The sequence below is a fragment of the Nicotiana tomentosiformis genome, chromosome 2 (genome assembly GCF_000390325.3).
Source record: "Nicotiana tomentosiformis chromosome 2, ASM39032v3, whole genome shotgun sequence".
Taxonomy (NCBI): domain Eukaryota; kingdom Viridiplantae; phylum Streptophyta; class Magnoliopsida; order Solanales; family Solanaceae; genus Nicotiana; species Nicotiana tomentosiformis.
The window spans coordinates 186,188,407-186,206,979 of record NC_090813.1 but is presented as its reverse complement, the minus strand read 5'-3'; positions in this window follow the sequence as shown (position 1 = coordinate 186,206,979).

The window sequence follows — 18,573 nt, the reverse complement described above, 5'->3', positions numbered from 1 at the left end:
ATAAAAATGTGAGGATCTCGTCCTCAGTTCTGAATCACAAGTAATATGCACATCGTGCCAATTGAAAATTTCTATTTTCTCCTTTTAAATAATTTTGGTTACACCAAATCACAACACATAATGAACCCCACACCGATAGGGCATATAATTCATAATTTGCAATTAATTATTCGGAATTTACAACAAAATTTACCGAAATGAGTAACAGAAAGTCACATTTAGCCTCGCAGCTCTTATTAGTGACCAACACGAAATGATAGGTGTAGTTATCTCCATAAAATCTCCAACAGGGGTAAACACATAAGTAAATTATAGAATTATGAAGCTCACTCATAAGTGGAGCACAATAGGAAGATTCATTTCGATATTGAGAACCGAATCAACTTAAGGAAATTATTCCTTTATATAATATCAAGGTCGTACCTGTAATGACACCAACTGATGTAGCGACCTCCGCCATACCATAAAAGAAATATATCAATGGCTGGGTCTCCACCTCTAGGACGCCTTCTACCCGTCTTTTCTCCACCCCTAACTAGTCGTGTGGGTGGTGTAGTAACTACAATGGGGCACGTAGCCTGAGTGCTTTGATGAAATAAGTCTCTCCCAAGTTTTGAATAATTTTCTCATGATGTGCCTAGTATCACCATATTCATAACAACCCTTTTGCGGGTTAGGCTGCTCATATTGAGTCTGTGCAGATAACTGGAATAACCATTGTAGGAACTCATGTCGGTGGTGCATTAAAGAACTTACTGGAGCACCTCGAGTAATCCGATATGCAGACTCGGCTGGCCGACTGCCCGAGCCCCCTCCATAATGATTTATACTTGCAGAGTAGAATCCACTGAATCCCCCAGAACCTTGAGATGTCTTGGTCTCCTTAGTTTCCTTTTTCCTCACTCCGAACACGTTCTAATATCTTGGTAATTTGTACAACAAGCATAAATGAAGTATCAGCTTGTAGCTCCCGAGTCGTACAAAATTTTATGATCATAATTGAGTTCTTTAATGAGTCTATGGACTCGCCCTCTGGGTGTAGGAAGCAAAGTAGGAGTATGACGGGCTAACTTATTGAACTTGATGGCATATTCTGAAATCGTCAATGGTGACATGACGCAACCGTTCAAACCCTATGCGCCACGCATTTGAATAGCAGTGTAATCCTTTCTTTTTATGAACTTGTCACCTATGAATTTTGTATCACTTGTTTAGTTAATGTAAAGGTGTTCCTTATGATTATATGTTTCATATGAGGCCATAGTTGGTATTGTTATGAGTTTTGTTACGTCGTTGGGTTGCGCATATGTTTGTAAGATGTGTTTCTGGGGCTCTCTGACAGGTGGATAGGCCTAGTTACAAAGGAAACTCTGGTGAAAGTTTTGAAATTTGGGGAGTTAGTCAGCTTTGGGCTGCTGGTGTGTGGTATGATAACCGAGTTGCATAAGTTGCTAATAGTGGACCTTGATCCTCATTCGAGGACGAATGATCTTAAGTGGGGGAGGATGTAAGGCCCTGTAAAATTTTTCCTAAAAAAAATATGAATTTTCGTGATGCCAAAGCAGGCGTAGAGGTTAATCCGTGGTTCGGACTTTTTGGATTGAATACTGCGTTGGGGAGTTGAAGGAAAATGTTTGGCAGAAGTGGGCATTTCTGCGGTCCGTTCTGTGACCGCAGAATGGCTGTAGAATGGATCAGTCTTCTGGGCTATTTTAATGTCATTTTTGCGGCTCATTATGCGACCGCATAACCATTTCGCGGGCCGCACTCTTGTCGCATATCCCGCCTTGGGATATTTCGGAGGGAGGTTCTGCAGTGCACTATGCGACCGCAGAACCGTTCTGCGTTGCATTATGCGATCACAGAACAGGTCTGCGGGCCGCATAGTGACCGCGGACCTGGTCAGTTCCTCTCCAGTTTTGGCACCCCAATTTCGTGGTCATTTCGCGGACCGCATAACCATTATGCGGTCACATATGCGACCGCAGAACCTATTCCAGAGCTTCATTTTTTGGGTTTTTAAACCCGACCCTATTCTGTTAAAACACCTACCTTGGACCATTTGAACTTATTTTGTGATATATTTTAGAGTGAGAGAGAGGTCTAGAGGGAGAAAGTGATCTTCATCAAGTTGCTCTTCAATTCTCACTTAAAACCTTGAAGATTATCAAGAGAGGCACCTAGGTCTTCTTCTTAAGAGGTAAGATTCTATCACCCAAACTCTTAATTTCAAAATATAACTAGAATGGACCATTAGTAAGGTAATTCATGGGGATGAGAGTGCTTACCTTGCATGCATGTGTTCCTAAGGTATGTGGGGAGGTTGTGAGTTAAAGATAGAAAATAATAGGGTGTGGGTTGATGGATTCTTTCATAAAAAGGGCCATAAAACTTTAATACACACATAGTGTTTGATAGAATTGTCAAATGAGCTAGAATTAGGATCGTTTTCCTAATTTTGGGTTCAATTTTGCTATATTGCTAAAGTAGATTGAAGTTGCTAATATTCCGGAACATCTTAGAGTTTTAAGAGGCTCAATTGAAGTATGTTGGCTAAACCTCCTCTTCTTAGAATTGAATCCCACGATATTCATGCAATCGACGTAAGTCCCAAATTGAACGTCGTAGAAATTGCTATCCCGAATGTACTTGCTTTGCAAATATATGTGTAATATGTATTCCCATGCTTTCATCATGTTATCTCGTCATCTGAGGAAATGTTCAAGACTTAGAATATGTGCTAATATTTCTAGACTTCACGTCAAATTCGATTAAAGATTATTATGCCAAATTGTGTGAAAAGCCTCTATGTGCCTTGAATTCTAAATTGCTCACATGGGAAAATAAGAGTCTTGAATGAAAACCGTGTTGTTATTGATGATAATAAAAATGTTGGATTGTGGAAAAGGACTTGAATTATGAAATAAGGCCAAGTGCCAAGAACGACTTTATAATTAAATCCACTAGTGCCAATGTGTTGAAAAGATGGGAAAGAAATATGAAGTAAGATGATCAATTGAAATGGTTGATGTCTCGAATGAGATGGCTTAGCCGATCGGGCCGAGATCGGACTTCGTGTAATAACACGGTGGTATTGTGAAGTGAAGTTGTGAATATGGTTGATGTCTCAAATGAGATGGCTTAGTCGATCGGGCCGAGATCGTACTCCGTGTAATAACACGATGGTATTGTGAATGAAATAGTGAATATGGTTGATGTCTCAAATGAGATGGCTTAGTCGATCGGGCCGAGATCGGACTTTGTGTAAGAACAAAGTGGTATATTGGCATAAAAATAAAACCATCCAACCAAATAACGTGGCAATTGACTTGAAAATGTAAGTAATCTTTAACTTGACGTTTTAGTGTTACTTACAGTTCATATTGCTTCTTGACTATTTCCCCTGTATTACTATTCATTTTATTGAAATGGTGTTTAGTTTTCATACTAGTACTATTCGACAGTACTAACGTCCCTTTTATCGGGGGTGCTGCATCTTTAAACAGATGCAGGTGGTTCCATAGCAGACAATGTTGATCATAGGTAGGTGCTGCATCTTCATCTCAGCTGACTCGGTTAGCCCCATTTTATTCCGGGGTCATGTAATATATCTTTTGCTTATATTGTTGTACTTTTTAAGGTATAGTCGGGGCCTTGTTGCCGGCACCTTCTTTATACTCTTTTATATCTTTAGAGGCTCAGTAGACACTGTGTGGGTTGTATATGGGTGTTGGGAATGTTTAGCAAGTTATATTGTGTTTGATCACTTGTTCCACTCAGACTATAAGAATATGTGTATTTTGAGACTGAAAGGCGAAATAGCTAATGAAACAATTTAGTATTACATGAATGAGCATCCTACTGTATAACTAATGAAATCACGTCTTTTCTTGATCATGGGTGAGTTGGGTAGAAAGAATATAATAGGCTTGCTCGGCCGAGTTCACTTGGTTGAGCGCCGGTCACGCTTCCCGAGGTTGGGGCGTGACAATTTCCCCTCTCATCGCAATCCTCCCCGCAACGTCTCCTATAACTTTGCTTAAATATTCTCTACCAATCGTGAGCACTTTAGGTGTCATAACTCTCTTCCGAGTAATACAATAATATACTAGACGTATTCTTTCGAACTACGCTAGCTAGCTTTAGTTTACAGCTCACTAAGTTCACACCAAGGTTTTGTTATCCCTAATCCCACCTTTAAACCCTTCGTATTGATCCCTCATATATGTTAGGAGTGATGTTGTTCAAAAACTACCAAAATATGTACCATTTTCCAAGTAATACACACTACATAAGCATAGCCAATTGATGGCCCTAAAATCAACCACAATAATCACATAGTTAAACAAGTAGAGAAAATCCAATGGCAAACTTATATTAAACACAACAAAAATTCATCCTCCAAGAGGTTCCATCAAACCCTAGAATAAAGAGTTTAGCTACTCATAATTTTTTTCACAGCTACATTATAAGAATTTATCACCAATAATAGAAAAGGGAAGAAGAAAGATATAAACTCGTTTCTGAATCTTTCATCTTGCTCCTTACTTGTTCTTGCCTTCAAAGATGTTGTGTAACCCTTAAAAAGTCATTCTTTGATGTATGTATATCACTTAGGCTTGCTAAGGGGCGGAACTTTTCAATCCCACTTCGGATGGGAAAAGCTGGAATCCGCGTCTGCCTTCGCGCGTCGCGCGCACATGGACGCGGATTCAGCTTTTGAAATTCTTCCATTTCGCGAAGCGATCCGTGCTTTTTCTTTGCTTTGCTATTTTGTGACTTCACTTTTCTCCTTTTTTGTGTCCGTTTTCGTGCCACACACGAGAATAGACGAGCTCCCAATCCTTTTATATTTTTTCCTTTTTACAATAATTTGATATCTTTTGCTCTATTATCATTCAAGCTCACTCCTACAAATAAGAAATATGTAATGAGTATAATTCACTTCAAATATCATGTAATCTCCCGCAACTCACATGACAAACGAGATGAAAACACACTCAAAATCATGCAATTTTGGCCATTTATCACCACCCCACACTTGGACTTTTGATCGTCCTCGAGAAAATGGCATCCTCGGGAAAGAACCGTGGTTTAAAGAAAACCCGGGATTACACCAATAAAAAGCTAAATATAATTATACAATTATAATGGCCTTGAGTGTGATCACAACACAATATATCACTAACAATTAAACACATGCCACAAAAATCAAATTCTGACACCCCCATCCCATACTTAAGAGAGTGCACTGTCCCTAGTTGCACAATATCATAGAAACATACAATAAATGATTAATAGTAGAGTGGATGTCAGTTACTCCCTCATCATATCTCAGGATGCTCAGTGCTCAGGTTAGTGGCCTCAGTGTCCACCTCAGAAGTTCTAGTCTTTTCCTTAGCATGCCTAGCCTTTGTTCGTGCCTCTGTAGCACCCTTCTCCGCTACATTCTTGTCAGTTGCTGGTTTCTTTGGGGGTAGCTTACTACAACCACCGGCTCCATGCCTTCTAGTTGGTGTTTTAGAGACGGCCATATCACCTGCAAAAGATACAAAACACATATTAGTATAATGTGTAACATTGAGTCATAGCGGTATACATTACACCCCACACTTAGCCTGAAAGTGTAAGTGTGCAACCAGGGTACAAGTATCTACTACCACTTAATTGCATTGATATAAGGTTACTTAGCATAATTGAAAATCAAGTGGGTAGGACGACGCACACATCGTGCACGAGTCGTGCCTAAGTTGGCCGCGGGTTGACATTCGTTCTAAAAGGAATGCAATTTAAATGCAAAGACACCCAAACGGCTACCCCACACTTAAGAGATGTTCATATTACCAAAACAATGAGTCTTTCTACTCAGACTTCGCAAAACCTATCAAAATTCTCATTCGGGCAATTTTTCGAACACCTTATATGCATAATATTTACCATCATGTTTCAATGCAAGTAGCATGTGTTTTTCTCCCAATTTGAGTGAGGTGGTGGTAATTGTAGTTTCCCACCTCACTATGCACAAAAACCAACAAAATCTTGAGCAAATTGTGCTCCAAAATTCAAATTTCAATTACCTACCAAAATAAACCATATTAAGAAAGAAAGACAAAAACAAAAAATAAGCCTAAGGGAAATGGGGGGGGGGGGGGGTTCTATTACGTGGGGGAGGGGATAGGAACAATGAAACAGAAAAAGAAAAAAAAACAATAAACAAAATACTTACCTTAGGCATTTAGGGGGGACGTAGTAATGAGGAATGGGGATTGGGAATAGAGGAACGAAGTGAGTGCCTCCATCACTGATTATTGCCTTTGGAGTGCCAAACCGGGTGAATATATTCTTTCTCAAAAAACCAATGACCCCCTTTGCATCATTTGTAGGGAGCGACACAGTCTCCACCCATATGACACATAGTCCACATCTACGAGTATGTATTTGTTGCCATATGAGCTGAAAAAAAGCCCCATGAAATCGATTCCCCATACATCAAACACTTCCACCTTCTGAATTGGGTTCATAGGCATCTCATATCGGCGAGAAATATTCCCGGTCCGTTGACATTCATCACAATCCTTCACCCAGAAGTGTGCATCTTTGAACAATGTCGGCCAGTAGAAGCCTGACTCCAACACTTTTGTAGTTGTCCTTACTCCCCAGAAATGGCCACCATATGGGGATGTGTGACAAGCTTGCAAAATAGAAGATTGTTCTATCTCGGGAATACATCTCCGGATCATGTTATCAACACAAATTATGAACAGATAAAGCTCATCCCAAAAGATACGACAATCACGAAAGATCTTTTTCTTTTGTACAAAGGATAGGTCATGGGGGATAATACCTCTTGCTAGGTAGTTTGCAATATCTGCATACCATGGCGCTACCTTAAGGCTTCTGGCCAACAGTTGTTCATACGGGAAAGTTTCCACGATCTCGTCTACCTCAACCTTCTTCTCTGCTTATTCAAACCTAGATAAGTGATCCGCCACTTGGTTCTCCGTTCCCTTTCGGTCACAGATTTCTAGGTCGAATTCTTGTAGTAGCAGCACCCATCGAATCAGGCGCGACTTTGAATACTTCTTCTCAATTACGTACCTGAGGTAAACATGGTCAGTATAAACAATTACCTTCGAGCATATCAGGTATGACCTGAATTTGTCAAATGCGAACACTATTGCTAGCATCTCCTTCTCGGCCACTGTGTACTTTAGTTAGGCACCACTCAAGGTTCTACTTGCATAGTATATTGGGTGCATGACCTTCTCCTTTCATTGCCCCGGCACTGCTCCCACAGCATAATTGCTTGCATCGCACATCAGCTCAAATGGTTGCTCCCGACTATGATAGGTGCAGACACCAACCTCTTCTTCAATTCCTCAAAAGCTACCCTACAGTCATCAGAAAACACAAAGGGGTGATCTTTTTCAAGCAATTTACACAAAGGGTTAGCAATCTTGGAAAAATCTTTTATAAACCGCCTGTAGAACCGGCATGGCCAAGGAAACTTCTTATTGCCTTGACGGAAGTGAGTGGTGGGAATTTTTCTATTACATCAACCTTTGCACGATCCACCTCAATGCCCTTACTTGACACTAGGTGCCCCAAGACTATATCTTCCTGTACCATGAAATGCCACTTTTCCCAGTTTAGCACCGGATTAGTCTCCATACATCTCTTCAGCACTCTTTTCAGATTCCTAAGGCAATCATCGAACGAGTTTCCCACCACTGAGAAATAATCCATGAAGACTTCCATTATGTCCTCAACCATATCTGTGAAAATGGCCATCATGCACCTTTGGAATGTGGTGGGTGCATTGCATAGGCCAAACGACATTCTCCGGAAAGCGTAGATGCCATATGGTCAGGTGAATGACGTTTTCTCTCTATCATCCGGGGCAATAGAGATCTGATTATACCCCGAGTGTCCATCCAAAAAGCAAAAGTGGAACGTCCCTGCCAATCTATCTAGCATCTGATAAATGAACGGAAGGGGAAAATGGTCTTTTCGGGTGGCCTTGTTCAATCTTCTGTAGTCCATACAAATTCTCCATCATGTGACTGTTCTTGTTGAGATCAACTCATTGTTCTCGTTTTGCACCACAGTCATTCCATATTTCTTTGGCACACACTCAACTGGGCTAACCCAGTTGCTGTTGGAAATGGGAAAATTGATTCCCGCATCTAACCACTTGATCACTTCCTTTTTCACGACTTCTTTCATGTTGGGGTTCAACCTTCTTTGATGTTCTCTAGAAGGTTTGCGCCCATCTTCCAGTTAAATCTTATGCATACAGAAGGTCGGGCTGATACCCTTAATATCTACAATGGTCCAACAAATTGCAGTCTTGCACTCCATTAACACCTATAAAAGTTGTTCTGCATTAACATCTAACAAACCAGATTTTATAATAACAAGTAAAGTCGAGTTAGGTCCCAAAAAAGCATACCTGAGGTGAGATGGTAGCGGTTTCAGTTCCAACTGTGGTGGCTCTTCGATCGATGGCTTAGCTGGAGGGGGTCTTTCTTTCTTTTAAGTGTATAGACTCAAATTTGAGCTCTCTTTTCCAGTACCCTTGGCCTTCAAGAGCCAACACCCACCCCACCAAATCCTCACCATTTACCACTTCTAAGTTCATGAGGCAGGCCGCAATAGGGTCGTTTGTATTAAGTGCCTCATCATTTTCCTCCATGATCACATCCACAGCTTCTATCAAAGAGCAATTTGAAAACTCACTGGGTCGCCGCATAAACTTTTGCACATTAAATGTTATTTCTTCATTATTCAGCCTCATCTTCAGCTCCCCAGTTTCACAATCAATCAGAGCTCTTCCTATGGCCATGAACGGCCATACCATAATTATGGGAATCTCCTCATCAACTTGGCAGTCCAGAATGACAAAATCTACTGGAAACACAAATTTCCACATGCAGAAGTACATCGTCAAGTATACATGATGACCTTTTCAATGTTCGGTCAGCTAGCTGTAGTAACATGGATGTGGGCCTTGCTCTTCCGATGCCTAACTTTTTATAGATAGCCAATGTCATCAGATTTATGCTTGCCTCCAAATCACACAATGCTTTGGCGGATACATAGCTACCTATGGTGCATGGAATTGTGAAGCTTCCAGGGTCGGATAACTTCTCAGCTATAGGTATTGTCACAACAACACTACAGGTCTGAGTCAATGTCACTCATAGTCGCATCCTTTCCGAGACCTACAAAAGGAGAAAGTAAGTAAACTCATATTTGAAAAGATTCTTGAACGATAGGCAAATCGGTAAGTCAGGAAGAAGGCTTACCATGAGTACGAGCCTCCCACCGACCCTTTGACAAATCACGCCATGCGCGCTCGGCATATGTTGACGTCGAAACCAGGCTCCTAACCCAGTTCTCGAGGTGGGGAACCGTACCCGGAATCCAAGCAACGACTGCATCGAGAAAAACACTGATAACAAATGATGAAGAAGAAAATACAATTATCATAAATTAAAGATGGAATCATACTTACGTTTCATATTCCATTACTTAGGAAATGGCATGCTCTCAGCTGGGATTAGGTCGTGGTCTTCACTCGAACGAACCAGCCCATGCAGCCCCGATCTTTGTCTTTATCTATACTCGATATGAGCGCCTTGGTGACCCGGCATTGAAGCTTTATCAGTCTACCTCGATAGAGTCGAGGGCTCTATAATCTTATGAGGTGGTCAAGGGTGAAGGGAAGCCCGTCGATTTTGCTCATAAATAAATGGAGCAGTATCACGATCCTCCAAAAAGAGGGGTGAATTTGGCCGAGGGTCACCTGGTATTTCTTGCAGAAGTCTACGATGACCGGATCGAGGGGACCCAGAGTGAAAGGATAAGTGTAAACACTCAGGAACCCTTCCACGTGGGTGGTGATCGCTTCTTCTGGTGCCGGTATCACAACCTCTTTGTTTCCCCAATTGCAATCTGTCTTCACCTGGTCAAGGAAGCTTTTGGATATCATGCATATATATCTCGATATCGGCTCACATCGACCAGGAACCGATAAGGTTTTCTCGACCTTAAAGTCAGAATCTATGACGCACCCCCCGGGAATAAGTTCTTCAGGGCGTGGCTCCACCACTGGTTTCTCGCCAGCCGGCCGAGATGAGGAAGCAACCTCTTTCTGTTGAACAAATTTAGATGTTTTGGCCATTTAGTTTTTGTGGGCAAAGAAGAATGGAGACTGAAGAATTTGGAGTTTTAGGAAGAACAAGCAAAGAAACTCAAAGATCTGAAGATAGGAAGCTTTGATGAAGGCAAAGAACTATGGAGATTGGAATGAAAAAGATTTGAAAGTAAAGTTTGAAATAATGAAGAAGGGGGCTATTTATCGGTTTCACAACGACGGTTAAAAATTGGCAGTGGCCTACCATCGACTGACGCACATTAAATACCTAGGAAACTGTACCGACGAGACATTTTGGTCACTTCTGCTGCTTGTCACAATGATTACATCATGATCAAAGGGTCAAATCGTTTCTTGTCATTACTCTCAAAAAAACGAGGGGACTATCTGTATACGGTCAAAATCGGGCTTGCCTGATTTTGTATGGTTAATTGAGACCGAGGTAGCAGACCAAGGTTCAATCCCAAGTTATATTTGATCGTTACATGAATAAATATTGCCTAGCTCGTGGTTCAGGGATCGATCGAGATCGAGACCAGCTAAGGTCGAGACCGAGAAGGATAGAGATCTAGCGAGATCGAAGGAAGCCTGCTAAGTTGAATAACATAAAGTCGAGAAATCCGTGACCGGGCAAGGATTGTGGCGAAGATCTCGGCATGTATCAAGTCAAGACCGGTTGATTAGCCAATCAGGAGATTTCCTTCTGTATTTAGAATTGTACCATATGTAGAACTCCTCTACTATATAAAGAGGGTTCCAATCATTTTGTAAGGACACATTCACGCATAACAAAGCAATATATTGTGTTTCCTCTCTTAATCTCTCTTATTCAGTAGTTCAGTTCTTACTTTTCAATAATATACTCAGTTGGTTCGAGGGCGACCTAGATCGAGGGTCAAAGTTGCGCGTTACATTGGTTTGCTTCATTTTACAGTTAATTTCTAACTTCAATTCTCATATTTCTCAGTTTGTGCCAAGTGAAATTATATATCCTTAAAACCACTTACGAATTTAATTGTTATCCGATTTTAAGGGTAAACAATGTACTAGCTTAATCTTATATATCTAGCAAATTGTAAACAATGCTAATACATTCGGCACATTTACACCAATACATTGACTAATTCTTTTCTTTTAATTTTCCTTTTCTTCTATTAACTGAGCAACAAAAAGAAAGTAAGGGTGTACATGTCACGACCCGGAAATTCCACCATCGGGACCGTGATAGCGCCTAACATTTCACTTGCAAGGCAAGCCAACGTTAGAATAGTTTATCCATTTTTAACAGTTCCAATTAAATAATAATAAAGAAATCGAAATAACTTAAATAAATTCTGAATTAAAGTGCAGAAAATCATAACAACTGAAATATCTAATACAGCCCCGAATCTGGTGTCACAAGTGCACAAGCTACTAGAATACTACATATAAAGGTCTAAATAATCGTAAAGTTGTCTGAAAGAAAAGTACACAGCTAAGATAAAGTTGGAGGGGACTTCAAGGCTGCGAACGCCGAGCAGCTGTAGCTCAAGTCTCCACACTGATAATCAAATCGAGTAATCTACTGACCATCGCTGGGACCGACTCCAAAATCTGCACAAGAAGTGCAGAGCATAGTATGTATGAGTACAACCGACCCCATGTACTCTGTAAGTGCCGAGCCTAACCTCGACGAAATAGTGACGAGGCTAAGGCGGCCCACTTACAATAACCTGTATGCAGTATAAAATAATGACAGAAAAGGAAAATACGGATATCGAAATAAGGCAGTTAACTCATGAAAATAACTCCATCCTCTAATAAAACTAGTAAATGCCAAAAATACCAATCTTTAGAGTCTCGTATGAAAATACCGAAGCTAACATATCACAATAAATAATAGAAACACATAAACTGTTGCGGCGCGCTACCCGATCCTACCATACAACACTATCCTCCCTTACTCCCCCATATAAATATCAATAATAATAAATAAATATATGTTGCGGCGCGCAACCCGAACCCACCATATAATTAGAATCGATATCATAATTCATCCATATTTAACCATATCAATCCACCCTTATTTTACATATTGCGGCGCTCAAACCGATCCCACCGTATCAATATAAATTCACCCTTATTTCACCATATCAATCCACCCTTATTTCACATGTTACGGTGCGTAACACGATCCCACCATATCAATATAAATAAATCAATAAGTGTAATCAATTTAATAACTCGAATCACAAGAATCTCTACAATTAACAGATATGAAGTAGAACCAGAAAGGAAATCTCGTCCCAAATTAAGAATTCACTATGATTAATACTAAGCAGTAAGACAAATCAAATAAATGACAACTAGGGTACAAGTAAGTCAATTAAGGCAAGTAGCAGTTAATCATGGAAGCATGGGGGAATCTAACATTTCTAACACGAGAATAATAAATGACATGTGAAGCATTTAAAGCATGTAACAGTTAAGGAATGGAATGAAATAATTAATGAAATACGGAAAGCAAGGAAACATGTATTTTTGCAGCGTATGTATAGGGTAAATTATGCTATGACATGTGTTCGTCTAAAAAACAGACATGTGGAACTCAAGACGGGGGGGATGGCCAAAGATCGAAGGCAACTGTTTCGTTTGTCACTGGAAAGAATAACACTCATAAAGATGTGATAAATGCTCTTCGCTCGATAACATTTAATAGAGAATATTCCATGGCATTAAGAGCAATTACCCGTTACAGGAAATTTGGCATTTATGTTCACTATTACATCTTCATCAATGTCCCTCATAATTGACACTAAAGAAGGGCACGATCCTAGGACCTCCTTCATAGCTATAAATAGTGAGCTCAGTTATCATTGTAAAGGACACAAATTTTCTGGCGAACTTACGCTACATTCTATACAAAGCTCAATACAATCTTATCTTTTTACTTTTTGATTTCGTTGTTGTTGTACCCGGAAACCCTATTCCTGGAAATGTTGCTTCTGCTGTTTCGTCTATGCCCGATGCCCAGGGGCATCCAAAGCTAACTATGTCATGACAGAGGTTCACGAAGGGATATGCGGCAACCACTCGGGCACAAATTCCTTAGTGCTAAAGTTGGTAAGGGCAAGAAATTATTGGCCCCAAATGGAACAAGACGCCAAAGATATCGTATGAAAATGTGATAGGGGTCAATGCTTCGCACCTCTGGTGCATTAACCGGCAGAACCCGAAGAAGTGGGTGGAAGCAGGTCCTTATCAGAAGATCGAAGAACGCGAAGTGGTGGATTTATTATGGGAAAATATAATTTGCAGGTTCGGAATACCAAAATAGATAGCATGCGACAATGGGCCATAGTTTATCGGCGTAAAAATTACAAAGTTCCTCCAAGATTTAAAAATAAAGAGGATGACATCTTCACCGTATCATCTGAGCGCAAACGGTCAAGCTGAGTCGACGAATAATGTGATTATTCCAAACCTCAAGAAAAGGTTAGAAGTAGCTAAGGGTTTCTGGCCCGAGGAATTACCCGGAGTTCTATGGGCATACCGAACTACGGCACAGTCGAGGATAGGGGAAACCCCTTTTTCCCTCTTGTACGGTGTAGAAGCTTTAATCCCGGTGGAAGTAGGGGAACCCACCATGAGATATTTCCAGGCAAATGAAGAATCGAACAACGAAGCAATGTTGGTCAACTTAGAACTGGTCGATGAACGCAGAGACTTGGCGCATGTAAGAATGGTAGCTCAAAAGCAAACAATGGAGCTGTATTATAATCGAAGAGCCAACTTCAGTCATTTCAAAGTAGGAGACTTGGTCCTAATGAAAGTAACTCAAAACACCCGGGAGCTCAACTCGGGGAAGCTAGGTCCAACGTGGGAAGGCCCCTACCGGGTTTCAGCTATCACCGGTAAAGGTTCATATGAGTTGGAAAACCAAAATGGAGATAAGTTGCCCAGCAATTGGAACGTGGCACACCCAAAATATATTATTGCTGATGAACATTATCCAATCAGAAAGTATGTGTTGAAATGTTTTTCTTTTGTTCAGTTTTTGTCCCAATTGGGTTTTTCTGGCAAGGTTTTTAATGATGAAGCAATGGAAAGCATAATACGAAGACAACAGTAATAAGACCTTTAATAGCAAGGCACACAAGCAAAGATCCACTCGTGGATGGTTAGATAATCTTTTGCTCTATAGCAAATTCCCACAGGGAAGTTAAGTTTGCTATTGAGAAAATGTTACCTGATCGTACACGAGCACAAACCACTAGAGGATTGTTAGATAGTCCTTCACTCGGTAGCATAAATTTCTAAAAGGAAGTAAAGTGTGTTACCAAGTTAAGGATTATCTAGCAATGCATTAGTGGAATCTTTGAAGATACAAGACTTCCAGTGTTCCAATTCGTGCTCTTCGCATTCGAACACTGTGGGGGAATGATATGAGGGTACGACAACAATGACCGCCAAATCGACCGAGAAATGAAAAATTGGAAATATAATTGCATCATCGGGATCGGGGACTGCACGGCTAGCCCTTAGAAACAAGTCGTACAAGTTAGCCACAAGTAATGGCAATTGCTTTTCAGCATAGCAAATGGTTGTGTACTTTTTAAAAATAGAAGGAATAAAATGAAATCCTTTTGTTTTTATCTTGTTTCTTGTCTAAACGATGAATTAACTTTATCATTTGAAAGTTAAACAAGTACTTCAAATGCTAGTGCCATAATGAACAAGATACGTCCTCTTCAAGAGCATCGTAAATATAAGAGGGCCCTCTCTTATAAAAACCCTCACGTTAAAGGGTTGGTTATAGAAGAATTTATGCCCGGAATCAAAATGCTTTCGGGGAAAGATACACCCGAAGCCATATACGAATGGACGCAAAAAGTAAACTTGTGCAAATACTTATCAAAGCCCTCACGATAAAGGGATGATGCCTAGAGCCAAAAATACTTTCGGGGAGAATACACCCAAGGCTTCACATAATAAGACGCAAAATAGAAAAGCTTGCATAAAATTCTTAAGCAAAAGGAAGAAAATGCAAAGATTAAATACTTGCATGAATATTCAAATGAAAGAAAGACTCAAACAATACTTGAGCAAAAGATGTTTCTATTTACAAAAACATGTCAAAATAGCATAGGAGGAAGAGAAGTGTCCGCGCCCCCGGTAGAAGTAGACGGACCTACCGATGGCTCAACATTTTCACCAGTTTGGCCTTCAACATCATCATTCTTTGATTCTTCTTTAGTTCTCGAGAACTCAAAATTAGAACCAGAAGGACCAGGTGCATCAGTCCTTGCTGGGAGTCCGCTTTTAGCAGCTAACTCAAGCTCACGGGCCTTAGCAATTTCGGCTTCAAAATCAATGATACCAGCTTTGGCCTTTTCCAAGGTTTGTCTCCTCATGCTGTACATAGCGTAAGTTTTCTCAACAACGAGGGAAGCCACTCAATGCTTAAGTTCTTCTTTGAGTTGGTCTACCTCGATAGAAAGGGTTTCCCGAGCGGACCTAGCAAATTTGAGGCTAACATAAAGGTCACGGATAGCTGAACTAAAAAGCCTATTATGCTCGATAGTTTTCCTATACTTCTATTCCAGCTGGACGTGTTTCGCCCCCACAGCAGTAAGATCTTCAATATTGGAGTTCATGGTTGTCTCTAAGTTGATCACTCTTTCAGGGGAGGCAGCCTCGTGTTCGGTTGCAGTAAGAATGACGTTATGGACTTTAGCCCATTTGGCCTTGGCTTCGTCAAATATAACCCTCAGCAGGCCAATTTATTTGCTAAGGGTTACCACGTATTTCTCGCTTCGCCGCAAACAAGCCTCTAATACAATAGCCTCAGCAGCTTTGGCTTCCAGTTCTGAAAGGCGAGCAATATGTTGCTCCTGCTTTGCCGAAAGGTGATCCCGTGCGAAGGTAATCTCTTCCTTTTCACGAATCAACCTCTGAAGGCCCTCAGAACCAAGAAAGTTGGCCTACAAAGTAAGAAGGGCAAAATTCAGGATATGCTCATACCCAAAAATAGAAGGAGTAATAAAGAAAGAAAGGAACGTACCGCTGCGGTGTTATGCATGGCGTTGTTCAACAAACACTCTCCCGAGGGTGATTGAATCTTTTCCTAGTCTTTCTATGAAGCCAAAGGCTTCAAATAACTAGCAAGCTCTACCGGTCGGGATAGCAAGTTGCATCTGGTAGAGATTGAAAGAGTAACATTCCTCCTCCTTTGTGGATCTTCAGAAGGGGCATCATAATTTTGCCCCAAACTCCCATGAACTGCGGACTGTGGAAGAGGAACACCTTCTTTATGGTCAGGTACGGCCGGTGGAGATGATGGAGCAATTGCTGGTGGAAGAGTGAATGAAGATGGAAGTGATGTAGAAGTTGCTAGTATTGGTGAAGATGGAGATGAAGCTGATGGAGTTGAAGAATGAGAAGCAGCTGCATCAAATGCAGTGTTGGTTGTTGGATGCTCTCCAACCAAAGACGACAGGGACCCGATACTCAGCCCCGCAGTACCGGGCACAACAATCAGGGCCCGAAAATGGGAGTTGACGTTATCTACCAAATCAAACTCTCTCCAAAGTGTCGAGGCATCATCCTCGGTTAGTGTAACTATCTCAATAGGTCAAGCATCCTGTTGAGATGATGAGGATCGAAGCTTCTTCATCACTAACTTATTCATTATTGTCGATCGTCACAGTGTCTTATCTTTTGTTGTTTGTATTCCGACCGGGGACTCCGTAAAGAGACATTTGCTTCCGAAGCTAGCCCGGAGACACCTATTCGAGTAAGTACCTCCAGAAGCAGCCTCACTTCATCAGCGGGATTAGCCAAGACATACTCCTCGGGAACATCAACAGAGCCCCCAAGTAGACCAAATTTCATAGACAGGTTAAGAAGGATCAATCAAGTTCTTCACATGAAAAATTGAAACAAGGTGAGTTTGAATTAATATGATTCTTGGCCTTCCACCCGTATTTAGGGGCCAGTTCTTTCCACAAGCGAGACTCGCGTGTCGTAACGTCCAAGACCGTGTTGTTGAACCAGGAGAAGGATCCATTGAGTTGTTGAACCAGGCGAAGGATGGAGGATCAATACAGCTATAGAAAAATATTTAGTAAAAGGAAGTACTAAACAAAGAGCTTACGAGTGCGGTTCCAAGCGGCCGGAAAGAATGGAGCCATTGCTAGAATGATTTTGTTGGTGGAAGTTGCAACGAACTGTTCCATCCACCCACTGTCGTTGTCATCATCCATGCTAGACAATAAAGCATGGTGGCCACGTTTGCAGAGGTTTATCATTCCGTCGCGGAAAATTTTGGGAGAATAGAGATTCATCATATGAGCTAAGGTTAGCTCATCTCCAGTCTCCTGGCACAAACGCCGAAGACAAGCAACTGTCCTCCACACAAAAGGACTTACTTGTGCAAAACACACTTGGTAGTGGAGGCAAAACTCCGCAATCACGGAGTCAAGCTATCCGGTCAAAGAGAACAGACCCAAAGTAAAGGGATACATGTAAAAATATGTAAAACCCTCCTTGGGTAGGGTGACTCGCTCCGATAGATCATGAGCAATAATATCCAAGTCATGGAAGCGTCAGCCTTCCTTCACAATAGGAATGCTAGAAGGACGTAAGGAAGAAGGGTACCTACTGACGGCCCATGTACGAGAGTTAGCAGTTGGGAATTTCTCTTTGAAGTCTTTTGTGGAAATAAGACTTCTCGGGATGATGGAGCCTACTATTGGAGAAGCAGAGTCCTCGGCCTTGTTATTGCCCTTTGAAAAATCGGTACACTTTGAGGAAGAATCCATTGTATGGAAGAAGCAGAAGGTTTTTTGTTTAATGAAAATTAGAGAAAAGATGAAGAGCAAGATGCAAGTTAGATAAAGGAAGCTTGAAAAATTATGAAGAATAAGGGAGAAGGTTGATACGCATAAGTAAAACTTTTGGCGGCTAAATTCATGGCCATGATTACCTCGATTATCGGCAAACGTTGTGCTGAATCATGGGATGATGCGTGTTCGGGATATTAAATACGGAGAGGCATGCGTCTAATCAACCATCAGAAACGTTCAGAGGGTATTATAGTAATTTCTACCAAAAGAGTGTTTGTACAAACTTCCTGGTAACACAAAGTTATGTCACCAAAAAGTAGGGGGACACTATCTGTATAGGGTAAAATATGCTATCACACGTGGTCATCTCAAAAAGGGACACGTGGAACCCAAGAAGGGGGGATGGCCAATGACCGAAGGCAACTCTTTCGTTTGTCACCGGAAAGAATAACGCTCATAAAGATGTGATAAGTTCTCTTTGTCCGGTAGCATTTAATAGAGAATATTCCATGGCATTAAGAGCAATTACCCGCTATACGGAATTTGGCATTTATGTTCACTGTTACATCTTCATCAATGTTCCTCATA